Below are 13099 nucleotides of genomic sequence, written 5' to 3'. Positions count from 1 at the left end.
TTTATTTTTACTTTTAACTTTTTTTTTGTTAATTTTAAGGTTTAATATTTGGAAAGATTAGATTTATATAAATTTGAAAGTTAGGGATATAATTAAAATATTTTAATGTTTAGAAATTAATTTAGAATGAAAATTATTATTCGGGGACTTTCAATGTAATTTACTCTTTAATATTTTTGGACAAATTGAGTGAATTTTAACGTAAGGCAAGAAGAGAGACGAATTCTATAATATTGAAATAAACGTCAGATTTCGCAAGACCACCTAAATTGACCGTACCATATCTTTCTCTAGCAGCTGACTCAAGTGGACCACAAATAGATAAATATGTAAATTACACGTACAATTTTTATAATAATATTTGTTTAATCCAACTATAAGATTTATATTTTTTCTTAAAATTCGTAGTATTTATGTTATATAAATTATGTATATCAGATTTTAAATAAAGTGAATATTATTCAATATAAAAAATATCCTTGATATGTGTATTTTTTATGCACATAAAAATTTTCAATAGATTCGGTATTTTTATAATATCGATTTAAATATTATCTATATTAATACATATTTAATGATTGAAAATATTTTATATAAAATAAATAATTAAAAATTTTAATTTAATTCAAACTTGACATGCATGATCACATTAGTAAAATACAAAATATATTAATTAGATTCTTAAAATATTAATCATAAAAAAATTATAAAAATAAATAAAATTATTTAAATTTTATACCAATATAAATGAATCACTTCTCACATAAATTAACAATTCAATCATTATACATAAAAAAAAATAGATCGATCTTATCAATAAAAAATGGACAATTCCTTATCAAACTTGTTTGTGCTTTTACCTACAACTTGGATGTTTGTAGACGGGAAATAAAAGTTGGTGGTGGAAGGCTTTTTCATTATTTTATATCATATAGTTGTAGTTGGTCGCATCATAAATATATAATTTACTTTTCTGATTTTAATGTGTAAGATAAGCCCAACTTGGAGATTAAGGCCATTTTACCTACCCTTTTATAAATTTAATTATGAAAACGAGTTGTTTATTGAGTTATTTATCGGATTAGACTGTTTTCCAAGAAAACGCATTTACATCAGCGCATTTTAGTGTCCACGTCAGTAAAACGCTCTCTTAGGAAATCATTTTTCTCGTGCAACGGTAAAAAATTTGACCATTGGCTTCCAACTGTCCAAAAAAAAAACTATAAAAAGGCCCCCAAATTATTTTTTCACACAAATCTCTCATGATTTATAATTCTCTCAAAATTCCTTTCCCTTCATTTATTTTTCACACAATTCTCTCATAATTCTCAATATTCTTTCAATATTCTCTTCAAAAATCTATCAAAATTCATTGAAATTTTCTCAAAATTCTATCAAAATTCTATCAAAATTCTTTGTTTAAATTTTTTTTGAATTTAATTTTTTTAAATTAAAAAAATCCGATCGTGTTACCAATGGCCGGAGAACTAATCCGTCTCAATAATAAGCACATCTTTGTTGATCAAATGACAATGGTAAGTGATAATTTTAAATTTTCAATACTATTCAATATTTTTTAATTTATGCAAATTTAATTAAATTTGCAAACACTATTTGATATTTTATTCATTTATGCAATTATAATTAAAATTTCAATACTGCTTGATTTTTTTTCATTTATGATGTTTTCATTAATTAATTTATGCAATTTTAATTAATTTTTATTTTATAAATTTTTATAATAGTCTGTAGATCGGGTGTTGCAATGCTACATCCGTAATATGTTTGGTCCTCCATCGCTGTTGATCGAGAATTACTTGCGGGAAGTGAGATTTTGGCACGTGGCTACAATAGGCCGGTGGTGTAAGTTGGACCCAAAATTAATCAGTGCATTGATAGAGAGGTGGAGACCCAAGACACACACTTTTCATCTTCTATGCGGAGAGTGTACCATCACTTTGGAAGACGTGCATTTGCAATTGGGATTGCCGGTGGATGGGTACACAGTCACCGAGTCCACATCATCTACTAATTGGGGAGCCGTATGCTACGAGCTTTTGGGTGCTATACCGGATAATATTAACGGAGGTCGGATCGAGATGGGCTGGTTACGAGACACATTCCCAGGGCTGGATAATGATTCGACTGAACTCGAAAGAATACGATATGCTCGGGCATACATTCTTGAGATGATTGGAGGTTATCTGATGTCGGACTTGTCATGAAACCTCGTACATCTGAGATGGCTACTGAAACTCGTAGATTTTAGAGCAGCAGGTGATTTGAGTTGGGGGTCTGCCATGTTGGTCACATTGTACAAAGAAATGTGCGGGGCGACGCGACCAAACAAAGCCAAAATAGGAGGTTGCTTATCACTACTGCAATCATGGGCACGGTTTCGTTTTCCATTTTTACGTCCTCGAGTGGACCACCCATATACATTTTTACTCATAACGAGGTAAATTTTATATTAGATTTTACAATTATTACGTAGATTTAGAATAAATTGTTAAAAATTTATTAATTAGGTGGAACCATTCAGCGAGTTATGTTAGAATACCTACCTCTCTCGAAGATATACGACTTCTATTAGACCAACGATCGGAAGCAGAAGTAAGTATTAAATAAAATATATATACATAATAAAATAGTCGTTTCGTATTTAGTATTTAGTATTATGTATTATGTATATAAGTAATATTTTTATCATGTTCATATAGTTTCAATGGAGACCATACGAGGATCCGGCAACTCGAGCAGTAATTCCAAATGAATCCAAATGTTTGGCATGTAAAGGTCCCATTGGTGAACTATGCTACCGTGGAGATGCACCTATCAGATAGAGTATTGCGGCAATTTGGATTTCGACAACCGATTCCCGTGGTACCCGAGGTGTTTGATGATGAGCACAAAGTTGACTTACGACAACTACATACGGATTGGCTGAGATTCTAGTCACACTATATTGAAATGTGGGATAATCGGTATGATTATATACCTAATCCGGAACTGATTATCGTTCCAGAGTTAGCGTGTGTATTGGAATACATGTAATGGTTTAGGATCCATGGCAAGACATATTTATTGTCAGAAGAGGAGAGGCGACGACAAATTCATGCCTAAAGGGAAAGACGGGGCCCTTTAAATCCAAGAAAAATGGACGACGACGCAGGCCCATCAACAGCGTCCACACAATTACTAGGCCCAATAGTTCAACTGACGACACCCACATCATAGCCTTTTCAGATTATGCCAGGTGCGTATCCTAGCCCTTATATGTTCCTAACCCTTATATGTTTCCTTTTCCTAGTCCTATGGCAGGTTGAAATCCATGGTCCGGTTCATCTCTATTTCCGATTAATCCAAGTCAACCGTCGATCTATAGGCTGCCGTCGTATGAGGGATCGCATGAGGCGCCATCGGAGAGCTCTTCTTTCTACCAATCCCCGTCACCTTACGGGATTCAAACACCTCCGCCATGGGTGATGCAAACACCGCTGTAGTCATTATTTTATCAAGGTGGGTCACCCTCCCAACACCCACAACCAGATTCCCTACCGGAGGAACCATAACCCCCGCTGGTGGGAATACGTGTCTCCACACGTTGTACATGGTTTCTAGTTTGTACACTTCATCTATGTAGCTCATGAGATCTAGACGGACATTCTGACAAGCTGTAATTACATGAGCGCATGGATAACGAAGTGCGTCAAACTTCCCACAGTTGCAAGTCTTATTTCTCAAGTGTACACGATATTGCCCGCCAATAATACCTTCGTGCGGTCTGTCAAACTCCGTCACACGAAACCATAGGTTGTCTCAATCGTAACAGACTGTGTGCATGGTGTTCGCCCACACCTTCACCTTGTTAATTTCTTGCAATACCTTTGCGCACCATAAAGGCCTTCTTGCATTTGGCCTTTATAACTAGCTGCTCGCTTCGAAAATAGTGATGCTAAACGAAAAGATGTCTCTCGAACAACTGATGTTATCGATAAATGAAGTGTTCCTTTTAAAACAGAATTTATGCATTCAGCCAGGTTTGAGGTCATATGACCATATCGTAGGCCGCCGTTGTATGCTTGTGTCCACTATTTGAAAGGTATGTTACAGTGGTGGTTTGCGCCTTCTTCGTTAACTGAACGCAAAACCGCCAACATCTCATGAAAATGGTCCTTACTTATCTCATACCCTGCCAATATAAGTTGATAGCGAAAATTACATACCACTTTTCCATTTAAAATAAATTCAATATTACAAAAGAAATTATATTAATAGATATTAAATACCCAAGTTGGTCACTTGTTGTTTTTCACTTGTAAATCGAAATTGCTCGTAGTAGTTGAATGCAACGTGCCTTAGGCAATACCGATAGTGTGTGCGATGCCATAGGCCTGTCACTCAATTGCAGCTAGTATTCCGGTGCCCCGATCTGATATGACGCAGATATTAGGTTGGAGGCAGACATGCCTCCTTAACCTAGAAAGAAAGATCTCTCAGTCATCAGCTGACTCCCTCGGTGTTATTGTAAACGCAATTGGAAGGATTCTCCCACTACCATCCTGTGTCATAGCTAGCAATAGCTGATGGGTATATCTACCGCACATAAAGGTACTGTCATTTTGTACCAATGGCTTGCCATATAGAAATGCGTCTTAGTATTGCTTAAAGCTCTAGAACAGATGCTTAAATACTTGGCATCCACGGAGCAATCGGTCGTTGTAGTACGCAGGTTCTATTTCAAGGTCTGTTACTCAACCCGGGACATATCTCTCCAGCACCTGACACCACTGCCACACTTCATTATATGAAGCGTCCCACCCACCATGAATCTTTTCCAACGCCTTTTGCTTAACTATCCAAGCATTGCGGTAAGAGGGCGTGTACCTCAACTGGCTACAAATATTGGCAATTAAGATCGACATTAAAGTTCTGGGATCCGCCTTCACCGTCGGTAGTATTAAGGTAGCTAACATATCTGAATTCATATTGGGATGATCTTCCGAAACACCTGTCAACGAAGTAGTTAAAAAATGCAATAGTACATAATAACAGTACTATTAAAAACTCTAAACAGTTAGTGATACTGCACCGACAACATATGTATGTGGACCTTTGTATTTTTTTTATCTCCCACAAGCCTGTGTTTTTCCTCAACGAGGCCATAGTTTTCCATAAATATGTACCGTGTTGCACTGCACACTTGGCCTCAAACTTATCGGATTTGGATTTAACGACGTTGTAGTTAACCCCGTTTATGATGCTATGTTGTTTTAATCCACCAAGAAAACTATCTTTATTGCAAAAATTCTTATCAACTTCCAATTCACCTGAATCCAATGAAGAACTTGTACGGTCACGCCTTCTGTGTGGTAGATCTGGAAACTCCAACGTATCATCTTAAGATAGATCGACATTATGCATGTGGGCTGGAGGCGAGTACGCCCTGAATCGCCTTCAACATCTTCAGGTATGGTTGTAACAGGCTCTAGTTCAGAAAATAATGCAACTTTTGCACCATCAGGGCCGGCCTCTCGAGGTGGATCCGCATCAGACTCATCGTCTGACCCATTATCATGTGCAACGTAGAAGGTCCCCTCGCTGGTGGACGTCGTAGGGAGTACATCATCCCTTCTTATGGACGTTTCACAATGTCTCCAATCAGGTGTGGATTGCCAACCACTAGAAGTTGATGCCATTTCCTAGTACTTATTTCCAGCATCAAACATCGACCCACTGATGTGCATGTCCCATCCACTAACAGAGTGTCGTGTAGGGGTTGGGTATTCCATACTACTACTAAAAACGGGTGCTTCTGTATTTTGCCACCCACAACGGAGTGTCGGGCAGGGGTCGTGTATTCCTCTCGACCAGCAGTAAATGTTGAAGCTACAAATATATCATTTGACGATGAAAATTGTACATATAACTCAAGATAGGGTGATCTACTAGCGAGATGAGTCTGCACCATTGCCTCCAAGCTACGAGCGCCTTTGACGTCGAATGAGTCATATGTCACAGGATCAACTGAAGCACAAAATCGATACTTAATAGGCAAAACTTTCATTGGTGTCGTTTCGAAGATTACGCCTAATTCTTTTACAAAGTTCTGTCAAATCTATGTTCTGGTTAAAAACCAGTCTAGCTGTGTTCTCTGATAAAAAAATAATACCGTTCTCGGTGTTACAGACCTCACCATCATAGTAAATAACAACACTAATACATTCATTCATCTTCAATTTCTTTTCTTCTTAGCCTCTCTAATTTTTTTTTTTACTGTAAGTCATGCAACCTGAGAATAAAATTTGGCTAATTTATAGCCTCATTTTTCTACGAACCACTGTAGCAAAAGAGCGTCAATGTGGGAGCTTTTTTCAGAAATTTTGTTGACAGTGCATCCTGCTTGAAGCGTTTTCCACACTATTTGTTCAGAAACGTCTACTCAGAATTATTTTTCTACGAACTACTGTAGTAAAAGAGCGTCTACGTGGGAGCTTTTTTTAGAAATTTTGCTGATAGTGCATCCTGTTTGAAGCGTTTTCGACACTATTTATTCTGAAACGTCTACTCAAAATTATTCTTGTAGAAACCCTAAACCCTAGGACAAAAAAATATATTCCTTATATGTTTTTTCTAATACCTTAAACACAAATTTATTTTAAAAAAACTAAACCCTAATTTAATCAATTAACCCTAATACTCTAAACTCTAATTTAGTATTTAGTATTTAAAATTAATAGTTAATTAATAAATTAACCCTAAAACCTTAAACCTTAATTTAATTAGTTTTTTCTTAAAACCCTAAAACTTAGCATAGCGCCAGTATGTATATATGCTGCAATCATGTTATCTTTGACAATGTCTTTTTCGTGCATGTATATTGGAAATTAATAATTAAAAAAAATCAGGAATGAGCTTGTTACAAGGTAAAAGAAACTTAGCCAGTGGATCAAAAATAAAATGATCTAAGCCATAGATAAGGGAAAAAAACCTAAATGCTGAAGTAATCGAATTACGAAGTTGTTGTTTACATGTTAAAAGTTATTTAAGGGTTTTTTACTAAAATATTATAAGAAATAAAATATTAAAATAGTATGTTTAAACCATTATGTATCAATTAACCCTAAATTAATCAATTAACCTTAAATTTAATCAATTAGCCTTAATTTAATCAATCCCTAATTTAATCAATTAACCTTAATACCCTAAACTCTAATTTAGTATTTAATATTTAAAATTAATAGTTAATTTAAACCCCAATTCAATTAATTTTTTTTATAACCCTTAAATTTTAAACCCTAAAAAACCTTAACATTAAAAAACCATAACCCTAAATCCTAAAAAACCCTAACCCAAAATTAATTAAACTCTAAAAAACCCTAACCCTAAAGAAAACAGGCAAAACACTTCGCTGGGGGAGCATTTTGTCCATGTTAGCAAAGAGCGCCCTCAAGGAAACGTTTTCGGTTGACATGGACAAAACGCTACCCAGGGAAGCGTTTTGCTGACACGTACTCTGAAAACACGTTGATGTGGACGCGTTTTCATAGAAAATGGCCTAATTCGGTAAATAACCCAATAAAGGTCCCATTTTCGTAATTAAATTTATAAAAGGGTCTTTTTAGGTAAAATGGCCGATATTTAACGCTTCTCGGAACACCATTTTTTCCTACTTTTATTCCCATAAATACTTTTTAAAAAAACCCATGCAATATGGAAGACTACAACGCCCTCTTCCAATTTGCTTTTGTCAGTAAAACAAATAAGACAAGTGATGATATTCAAGAAAATTAGGGTAGATATTTTCAATGTATACAAATGAGGCTAGAGGAGGCCCTAGTAAACCCACAAGGTTATCAACTCAGCCTTGTGAAACCCACATCCGATATTTTGGCAAATTACAATGTATAAGATTAGAATACTGCTTATGATGTACCTTTCTTAATGCATTTACTCATATTACATCAACACTTCTGATGCATTGTTCATTTTTTCCATAGGTAGTAGTTTTATTGTAACCCAGCAGGCTTTATATTAGTAAAAAGAAAAAAATACTGCACTTCTAGCATGGATTTAGTGCCCTTAGTTTACATATATTTAATTTGTATTTTTTGAATACATTGGTTTAAATAAAACTCAATCATTATTAATATTTTTTGTATTTTTTTCCTCAATGGTTTTTGCATGTAGAGCAAAATGAAAGAAAATATTTCATCTCATTGGTTATTTAATGTTTTAATTAATACTAAGTGACATTACATGGATGGATCGTAGTGCGAGAAGATATCTTATATTATTAGATAATCTACACACATGCTTAGTCTAACCGAAATTGAGCAAGTTCATTAAAAGACTAACATGTCATCTATTAAGTCGAAATAATGGAGGTATATTGTTTTGGGTATCGGAGCAGACGACTCCCATAAGATAGTGATATAGATGTAACTAACTAGACCATTGTTCATCCGACTGGATCCAAGTAGAATAAATTTTAGATTTGTTTGTGTATTTATTTACTTATGACATTCATAGTGTGTTTTACCTCAATCTTGACTAATTGACGGATTATGTATGTGTGACTTGTATACTTTGATGTATTGACAACTTGTATTTTATTGGTAATAGAGCCAATAGCTGGTACATTGGGTATACGACTTTTGCATGACATAACTTCACTTACAACAGTAGAATTCATAGCACAATAAAGAGTAAACAATATCCTCTCATTAGCATTACTTGATAGATAGAAAGTAACGTGGCCATGAGTAATTTATTTTTGAGATAAATGATTTAATTACCTTTACTAGTAATCGACTTTTCATGAAGAAAGATGTAATAGTTATCATGAGATAAAATAAGATCATATTGGGAGAACGAATTTATCCCAAATAGATTAATGATATCCTATGAGGGTAATAAACATATGACAAGGTCATTGGAAGAGTCAAAACTTAATTTCAAATGATTTGAGGCCTCATCATATATGACCAATCAGTCCTTCTGCTAGCTAGATGAAAAATTGATGGTTTGCATTGATTGATGAAATAGATAAATGTGAAGCAATGAACTAAAGAAATAGGTACTGCATGTATCGTTATTTGCAGTGAATGTGTTTTCTTGCCATAAACAAGCCATGACTCTAGAATTAATTTATGTCTTCAAATTATTATTTAATATGAAATTAAATAATTGAAGTTTGAAGTAGGAATTAAATTAATTAAGTCATCATAGTTTCATGAGAACAAGTTAATTAAATTAATTTGCTCATAAATTCTAGTATGGTGAAGTCGTCATGACTTTAATAGATTTAGAATTAGGTTGAAAAAAATAATTTAATTAGTTTAATTAATTAAAAAAGCAAATAATATTTTGGGTATAGGAAATTATATTTGTAACAGTCCACCCAACAAAGTCTCTATATCTGGTTGTTGTTTATTGTACTAAGCGTAGCTTTGAGTAAGTAAATTATTAGTTATGACTAAATATAGGATTTTGTGTATGCTCTGATTGTTGAATTCTGTGTTTTGGCAGATTCTTCTATTGGGTATACACCACCCTAGATGTTTTGGCGAAGTCGTTAAATCCATAGTTTAATAGATTTGTTTATTATTTTAGAAAGATTATTTAGTTAGTCTAGTGAGAATTGGTTAAAATGGAACTATGATACTGTAGTTGATAATACTTAAATTATAATAAGTGCACTTAATCATGAGAATCATCTGATTCTTCCACTAAACCTTATCTTCGTGCTTAAGTGTATTGGTGTCTTCACTGACAAACTTTACATTTTCTTTGCATTCATCTTCTTCTTGATTTTCTATGCACTCTCTTTGAAAAGCTTAAGCCCAGAAATATTTCTAAAGTTGGGTTTGCTATACTCAGCCAAGTTCCGCGTTTGTTTTAACTCTCTGGTAAATATCGATGAACCCTAGGTTATTTTCATAGTGATATACGTACTGTTAGTTCTGCATGCATAAGTATTAGTATCTATTGATACGCTTTCTTCTGGAACTCACTAAGTACTTTTGAACTTACCCCGTTTATTTTTTCCTTCTCAGGCATACTATTGAAGGAAGACTTTTTAAAGGACTACGCCAGAAGACATTAGTTATTGTGAGATATTTGTTTATTCGTATTATGCATGATGATGGGGGGAGGTGATGTCTGATTGTATTTGAAAAGAAATTGTACTTAAGACTCATATTGAAGAATTATGATTCAATGAAGTTCATTGAACTTTATTGAATAATTTAATATTATATTATTTTGGGTTAATAAAATACTTTACTAAAATTCTATACTTCATTTGGCTTATACTTTATTTTCCGTCATTTATTAAAGTTTATTTCAAACACTATGGTTTTACAAATTTTATGCCAGAATCAGTTTTGTAGATGAATGATTTCTTTATAGTGACGCATCTTACTTAAATCCTTATAAGGGATTGGGTTTGGCGTGTTACAATATTTATCGAGTATGGATAAATTATAAGAGTTGTTTAAAGGACATATAACACATATAATTGACTTGATACATGGCGAGGCTCGACAAACCCTAGTCCCAAAATAGGGTTGTCACAACCCCTATGGTATACTTATAATAAGAGTTGTAATTTTCTATTTAAATATTATTATAATTGTTTGATTGAACTCTTGTTACTTTCTCTATAAATAGAGACTAATGGCTAGGTCAAATATACACTACATACGTTGATATTCTGTCAAAATAAAGAATAATTATTTATATTATTATATTTTATCTTTTAACGAGAATTCATCTTTTCTGCTTTTAGCCCAAAAGTTTTACTTCAAATTTTTCATCAATTTGTTGATAGAGCCCACACTCTAGTAAACAGAGGTCCATGATAACAAAGAAGATCGGTAGGTTGAAAGCTGAGAACAATCTGTTCCGCCTCATAGAAAACTTAGGTACAATTCTAGTAAATAGGTTTATTGCTATAAACATCATAGTTGGGTTGTTTTGAAAGAAATTTTTAAAATTCTACTATGTACTATTCCATTTTTTTCAAACCAACTTTACCAACAATTGGTATCAAAATTAGGTTGTGCAATGTTTATGGTGTAAATCAGTTTACTGGAATTTTTTAAACTTTATCTTGATTGATTAAATTTTGATGATAGGTGGCACTCTTGCCCATATATATGTTTATGAATCATGTATATGTTATTGTATAGGCTTAATTATAATATATATTGTTATAAAATAATATTGCCCATGGTTGTGGTTCCTAGGTTTAGAACAATTTTAATTTTAGGTTTTTTTTTGGGTTTGTGCTTAGATTATGGTTAATGTGTGGGTTTGTGCAAGTATACAAAGTCGTTATCAAGTAATAAGTAAGTATAAGAGTTATTGTCTCCTTAGGGACTATATATGTTAATCAAATAATTGCAAAATTAAAGATTACAAGTTGGTAAGACACACAATAATTTTGATGTGATGGATAAAATTATTATTAACTAAATGCAAATGAATTAATCTAAATGGAATGAATGAGATAAGATGGTCTTAGCAACAAATTCACAAGCTTCCACAATAATAACATGAATGAGCTAGAATAATTACAACATTTAACTTAATTATTTTTTCATCATGCTTAACAATGTCTGGAAAGTATTCCATGGCAACTTGATCTTTCATTAACTCGAAAATAGTTACAAGTCCTTCCAAAATCTTTTACTTAGAAAAACATGCATACTACCATGATCATATTTAACTAAAATTTTCTTAGAGTTATGTGAAGTAACAAGGACGAATTAGGTTTGAAACAATTTAATCACACAAATCTAAAGTTTATGCAAGGTAATAAAGCTCTCTCGAGTTATTACGAACCTTTAATTTAATCGAGCTAGGATCTAAATTAAGCATTCATCTTTCAATTATTACGTCCATTAATCATCATCTGGCTAGGATTGATCAACTAATTCTAATGCAGTCAATCCATTTTAATGAATGAAATACATGCATGAGTTTAATCGAAAGCATGAACGATTAAGGCACAAACATCATAAACATGAATCAAATAAACTTTGTCAAATTAATGTAATCATTCTAGCTAAACAAAATTAAGCTATCATTGTTAATGAAAAAGAATTAAAACAATTTGCGAACATGTTGAATAAGTAAGAACAAAATAAAGATAAGGAAGAAGAAACTCTGAATGATTTCGATAGTCCTTCGAAAATCAGTTGCACTGGCTTCTTTCGATCATTGTGTTTTCCCCATTTCCTTCGAAAATCAGTCGTAGTGGCTTTTTAAAGATGGAATCAATCTTTCCCTTGCTTTCTCGTCTTGAATCATGATTGGATTTTCTGCAGAAGTTTTTGAAGATCTCATTTTTTTACGAGACATGGTGTCTTTTCCCGAAAGAAAAGAAAATTTTGTTTTTCTGAAGTGGAGGTTTTGACGATGATTAAGTTGCAACAGTAAGAGGATTGCGACAGTGATGGGATATGTCACAACGGTTGTTGCGATGGAAAGGGTGCTAAGGCGAAAGGCTTGCGGCGACCTAGTAGGGGTATGCGACAAGAAAGAAAAAATTGGGGAGAAGCTTTTGAGACTTGAAGGCGGGGGCTAGGAGAAGAAAAATATGTAGGTTTAGGGTTAAGGCTAATTGTTTAGGTGTTGTGAAAATTATAAAGGTGTTAAAGGGTTTATATATTGCTGGATTAGGGCAAATTTTAGCTAAAATTTAGCTAAAGTAGTGACTTGGGTGGCAAGGTATGGAGGGAAAAAGTGGTGGAAAAAATTTAGGGTTTTAGGGGGTTCATGGACGATAATGAGTGGGTGTTTTCCTCCTTTTCATTGTTTTGGGCCTTAAGCCCACATTATAATTATTTTCTGTACTGAGAAATTAAACTGAACAAGAAAAATAAACTGATTAGTACTTGGGCCAACTTGACCCTCTTATTAAACACAAAATAATAAAATTAAAATTGGAAATAAAATTAAAATTAAAATGAAAATTTTCTTTTGGGTTACTTAGAAAATTTTTTTTTGAAAAATTACATCAAATTAAATTCTCAGGAAAGGTTAGAGGGCTCACAAATGGTCCCGCTTAAGTTCCAATCTCCTTAGACAG

The sequence above is a fragment of the Gossypium hirsutum genome, chromosome A03 (genome assembly GCF_007990345.1).
Source record: "Gossypium hirsutum isolate 1008001.06 chromosome A03, Gossypium_hirsutum_v2.1, whole genome shotgun sequence".
In the NCBI taxonomy this organism is placed as follows: Eukaryota; Viridiplantae; Streptophyta; class Magnoliopsida; order Malvales; family Malvaceae; genus Gossypium; species Gossypium hirsutum.
Note: the sequence above shows the minus strand (reverse complement) of the source record.